Source organism: Octopus bimaculoides, chromosome 7 (assembly GCF_001194135.2).
Source record: "Octopus bimaculoides isolate UCB-OBI-ISO-001 chromosome 7, ASM119413v2, whole genome shotgun sequence".
In the NCBI taxonomy this organism is placed as follows: domain Eukaryota; kingdom Metazoa; phylum Mollusca; class Cephalopoda; order Octopoda; family Octopodidae; genus Octopus; species Octopus bimaculoides.
In genome coordinates, this window is record NC_068987.1 from 14413674 (window position 1) to 14419800 (window position 6127).

Below are 6127 nucleotides of genomic sequence, written 5' to 3' on the forward strand. Positions count from 1 at the left end.
TATATATATATATATATATATATTTACGCATATACACACATACTTGATTATAGATTTATAATGGCTAAAATTTAATCTGTTTCTTTCGTCTCTCTTCGCTTGCGTATTATTTTATGTACGTCTTTTGTCTTTTTCAAAAATACATTTCCATATCTTTAAATATTTAAAAATATTTATTCTTGTAAAATATTTACTTTAGATTATTATTTTTTTTTAAAACAAAGACGTGTTCCTATTCTGAAATCATTGTATTTTAGCATAATTCGACGAGAAAAAGAAAAACAAAAAACAAAACAAAACAAAACCTGATACATTTATAATTTATAGCATTTGTATTTTCAATCCTTATATTTGCATTATATATTATGTAAATAATAGTGTGCATGCGTTATTTTTGGCATGTTAATCAGTTAAATTTTAGCGTTCGCTTATGTATCCTATAGGTTTCAAATTTTGGCACAAGGTCAGCAATTTCGAAGTGGAGTTAAGTCGTTTATATGGACCCCAGTGTTCAACTGATACTTGTAAAATCGACCCCGAAAAGGATGTAAAGCAAAGTCGACTCCGGTGGCATTTGAACTCAGAACGTAAAGTCGGAAGAAATGTTGCCAGGCATTCTGCTAGCTCGCCACCTTATATACACACAATTTAATTATTAATTTTTATCCTATGTCTGTATGAATATATATATATATATATATATATATACATACACGGGTGGTGTTCATTAAAGACTTCCCCTGACCCACTTCCGGTTATTGCAGGAAACGGAACCTGTACAAGTATAATCATACATGTCTCTATATGACACATTGTAACTTCAGCTTCCGCTAGTATTGGTATGTCTTTTATGCCTGCTGAAGTGGACTAAGTGTTATAGTGGAGGCAGTTGAATGCAGATCAGTGACCAGGTTCTTATACTTGAATGGTCATACACCAAAAGAGACTTTCGATGAGGTGAAAGAAGTTTATGGTGACGATGCACCATCATACTACGTAGTCAAGTACGAGCATCACCAGTTCAAATGTAGTCGGACGTCGGTGGAAACTGCTTCTATTCCTAGACGACCACATTCCGCCATTGATGACGACACTATTCGTTACGTGGAAGCCGCCATTTTGGAGGACCGCCGCAAAGTTGACCTTGGAGGAATTTGAACTCAGAATGTAAAGACGGACGAAATATCGATAAGCATTTAGCATGGCGTGCAAATGACTCTGCCAGCTCAGTGCCTTAACGTTTTTTTGTAATTTTGTCAAAAAAGAAATAAGAAATTATATTGCTGCAAAAAAACAAAAAAAAAACAACAAAAAAACAACAAAACAAAAACAAAACAAAACAGAGAATGACAAAAAGGAAAAAGAAAAATGCAAAGCCCTATTAAAACATTCGTAGATCTAAAGTTGAGAACAAAACATTCTGGTAAAGATAATAGTGTAAGTTTTTTTTCAGCTTCTGATCTTTTGTTTATATTCTTTGATTCTTTGATGTATTAGGAAAAAATTCGTGAAATCTGCAAGAAATCAAAGACGTCGTTCGTATTTTAGATAAGACATCCATAATTTACTCAGTGTTTGTAAGAAAAATGTGTGGAGATAAATGTCAGTGATATAGACACGGATCGTCCCCCTGTCTATCCTTCTCTTTCTCTTTTCCCCCACTCTCTCTTTTCTTCCTCTCTCTCTCTCCTAGTTATATTAAATGATAGATTTGAAAATTTGGTGGTGTGTTTGAACTAGTCTTTTTACCTTGCATCTTGTAACGAATGTTTCATTCCTACGTATGTATTCTTTCCATAGTGGGGAAATTTCCTTTTAAAAATTGTGTTTGTAATGGTGCCGAAAGGTGAAACCTGTCCGAGGCGCCAACAACTCAGTTCTGCCCTCAACACTACCATCACCACCACTAATGTCACCATCAATAGGACCTTCGTCATCTTCCTCATTCGCATTATTACCCTATCCTCCTCCTCCTCCCCCTCCTGCTGTAACCCCCTTCTCCTCCTGTTACCCCACCTCCTCTCTTTCCATTTCTTCGTTGCTCTTCTTGTATGTGCTCGCAACTTCCTCATCCGCGTGGGAGCGAATTTCCACATATGTTTGCTGCTTTCATTTTACCAGTTATTCGAGCTTACCCTACACTATCTTAAACACGTCTCTGTTTGATCCAGCGAAAAGTCTTGTCCTATCTTGTTAGCTCGGATTACGCAACAGTAGGTATTGATCCTCGGCTTTCTTTCTATTCATTCCAAGATTAATATGACACCATCTTTTCGGACAGTTATTCTTGCCTTTCTCTGCATCTGTTCCATGCTTGTGGGAGAGAGATCTGCTTACAGACACTTGTAGATTTGGCCGAAGAGCTTGCCTTTCCGCTATTGTTTTTGTTTTTACTGCTATTGTTGCAGATACTGTTGCTATTAATGAAATGGTCACGTTACCATCATTACATTTCAGACTTCTGTTGATCGTAATAGTCTCTCCACCAATACATCTCCACCAGTAATACCACGACCACGACCACTAATACCACCGGCTATATTGCTATTAGAACAGTATGAAGAGCTAACGGAGAACACAGTGGTATTATAAATGTTGCTGGTTGTGATGGCGGTGTTGACTGTAGTGATGCGGTTTTAAGTGGTAGTAATGGTGGCGCTGCCGATAATGTTGGAACTGCTGGAAGCAAAAATAGAGCTGCTGTTTTTTTTCTGTTTGCGTAGCAAATTGATTTCCCATGTCAGCGTTGGAGGTGTTGATGCTGGGGGAGAGAAGCAATAGTGGTTTTCCTGACATTTGTATCAGAGGTCTCTATGGCCACCCCTTACTCCAGTCTCATGCTGGTTTGTTACTACTAAGCAGACATCACTCGCATGTCTGTATGTGCTCGCAACTTCCTCTTTTCTGGTACTCTCCGTTGGCTTCAGACTGTTTCAATGTTTCTTTTGCAAAACAAATACTTTTTACCAAATTTCACCCCTACCCCACAAAACACAAGCAAACAAAGAAAAAAGCCAGATTTCATGTCCTTCATTGGAGCAAGAAGCGGAACTGACTGCTTCTCCACGCTCTTGCTGAGTCTCGCAACACAAACAATCAACAATATAAACCAGCAACAAAAAACGCTGTCAAGCAAAATTAACAACAATTCAAGAAAACTTACGCAGCGGTAAATTAGCATGGAATTCAAAATCGAAAACAGATAATAATGATGATGATAATGATGACGATGATGATGATGAGGATGATGATTATTATTATTATTATTATTATTATTATTAATAATAATAATAACAATAATGTCGATGATGATGATAATGATGTTGATGATTGAAATAATAATGATGATAAGATAATGATAAAAATAATACTACAAATACTGATGATGGTAAAAACAATGTCACAACAACAACAGCAACAGCAACAACAACTACTACTACTACTACTACTACTACTACTACTACTACTGCTGCTGCTGCTGCTGCTACTACTACTACTACTACTACTACTACTACTACTACTACTACTAGTTATTGTAGCAAAAAACAAAACAAAACAATGGAATGATATGAAAGATATCGAAGTTATAAACAAATTATGAAATTAATGAAACGGAAAACTTTTTTTTACAAAAAAAAAAATAAAAATTGATTATTAAACAACTAGACAAATTGATAGTTTTAATTATTCATCTCCAACTTGATTATAATTTATAATTATTGATTGGAATTACATTTTATTATTGTCAATATGTTTTCATTTAAAACATTTCAAAACTAAATTAAAACAAAAACAAATAAAAGCAAAAATGTAAACAATTAACAAAATTGAAACCGTCATTCAGATTTGTTTAAGCATTAATTTATAAAGACGAATTCGATATGTTTTTAGATTATGCTACTGTAGGGTATATGCACTGTGTCTTTTATTGATTTCAGTCATCTGATTGCGGCCATACTGGGGCAATACCGTCATGCGCTTTAATCGATTCCGTCTCCAGTAATTTGTGTTACCGTATATACTCGCACCATTGGATAGGTAGCATCCTTAGTTTGGAGTTGTCAAAGTAGGGATTTGCAGTTGACTCGCAGATAGGTCGAACTATAATCTGGTGAGTTACATGACCCTTCTTTTAACGTAAATATAACTAACATTTGAATAGATGTCAAAAAGACAATGTACAAACTTCCGGTTTCAGCTTTCTAGTAAGCAGATATCACAAAAATGTTTCCATAACAACTTGAAAACTGAAAAGCTCAGGCCCAGGGTACGCACCTGGACTACTGATACGCCGCTGTCTACTTCAGATCTCTGTGGTGTCGAGTGGATAGGTCGCATCCCTGATTTTTATCCGCGAGTATATTACAGTTCTTATGTTGTCTTTCCTATCGAGAAAGAAAAGAAGCGTCAATCGGAGACGAAAAGGGGAATAACCGAGAAGAAACTAAACAATACGAGGTATTATTTGTTCAAGACATCAGTTCTGGAATCTCCTGCTGATACATACATACATATATGATACATGCAGCTCATATACAGAAGTTGAAATGGTTCTGCTCGGGAAACTAAACTAAGTAACCAATCAGATCACTTGCTGCCATTCACTACAATATACAGATGTTGGGTAACGTGTGTGCACACGCACACATACACGCATACAGACACAGAAATTTGAATAAATACATACTGGTAGACAGATGCCAACATAGTGGTTGCTATTTCTACGGCAGACAAATCTTCCTAAAATTACATTCCTTTCTCAGCTGTTTTAAAAAGAACTTTGGATAATTCACTCCTTGGTATACAAAAATGCAGAGCAGTCGTGATTACGTCACATACTGGTTGAAACTGATAACAGTCTCTGAGCAGTCGCTTGAACTGCTAGAAACCTTAGCCAAACCTTCCTAAATTATGTACCCGACAGCCTTAAAAAAAAGAAGGATAGATACTAGCCAGTGAGTGGTCACTTGAACAGCTAAAAAGGCAACAAAATATCCACCAAATTTCACATATGGTAGTCTTAAAAAGGAAGGACACATTGGGAAATGTGCTCCACGAATGTATTTTACCACCGTCCTTGAAAGGATGAAAGACAAAGACCCCGGCGGGAATTGAATTCAGAACATAAAGACAGACGAAATACCGCTTAGCATTTCGCCTGGAGTAGTAACGATTCTTTTCTACTCTAGGCACAAGGCCCGACATTTTGGGGGAGGGGCCAGTCGATTAGATCGACTTCAGTACGCAACTGGTATTTAATTTATCGACTCCGAAAGGATGAAAAGCCAATGTCAACCTTGGCGGAATATGAACTCAGGACGAAAAGACAAAACGAAATACTGCGTAGCATTTCGCCCAGTGCAGAAACGATTCTGCCAGCTCGTCACGATATTAATGTTAGTAAAAGCGAGTATTGGTCGAAATACTGATGCTGGTAATGGTGGTAGGAGTGTAGGCAAAGAAGGATGTTGATAGTTGTGGTGCTGATGATGTTGGTTTTCAGGCGGTCATACTGGTAATGCAGGTGACGCTGGTGATAATAGTTTTGATAACGAGTTTAAAACTCCGCCCAAGTGGGACTTCGCGTTTGTTTTTGCTTCTCCGGACATTAAAATATATATTAGCTGAGTATCTATCTATCTATCTATCTATCTATCTATCTATCTATCTATCTATCTATCAACTACCACTCTCTTCAAAGTATGTTTGCAGTTCCATGTTCAGCATCATCGTCATCGACGACATCTTGTCATTATTATAACTACTACTACTACTACTACTACTACTACTACTACTACTACTACTACTACTACTACTACTACTACTACTACTAGAACTGCAATCCGAATGAGGTCAATCTTTTGTTTCTTTTATCTTTAGGGGATCGATAAAATATATAGCTGCCGAGTTATTGTGGATCGATTTCATTGACTATACCCTTTCCGTCCACCAATGTGTGTGGTCATGTGACTCAGAAAGCAAGATATTTCACAAGACACTTGCTTTTTCATTCCGGTTCCTTGATGTCATTTTTGCTTCTAGATCAAATGCTACATTAAACAAACGAACGCTATTGAATTCCAAATATAACGTAGGAATATCTAAGATACACACACACACACACACA